Here is a 282-nt window from a genome sequence, read left to right as displayed (position 1 = left end):
CCAATTATATATAATAATAATAATCATATCTCAAGTGAACCGACTCTTAACTGTCATTTAAGTGAATCGACTCTTAACTGTCATTTTCCATGTAGCTGCTCGATATTTTATAAAACTTCATATATCAGTTGCATCTACCAGACTTACATTATCTATATGTTGAATATAGAATTTCGACCGGAAGCCAAGACTCTACGAGGTCATTCAGCGCTGACAGGGAAATTGAGAGCAGAAAGGTCTCGAAAGGTGTAACATAACAGCTGCGCTATGAAACAACAGTAA

This window comes from Macrobrachium nipponense, chromosome 24, assembly GCF_015104395.2.
Source record: "Macrobrachium nipponense isolate FS-2020 chromosome 24, ASM1510439v2, whole genome shotgun sequence".
Lineage (NCBI taxonomy): Eukaryota > Metazoa > Arthropoda > Malacostraca > Decapoda > Palaemonidae > Macrobrachium > Macrobrachium nipponense.
The sequence above is the reverse complement of the archived record's forward strand: the minus strand, read 5'-3'. Positions refer to the sequence as shown.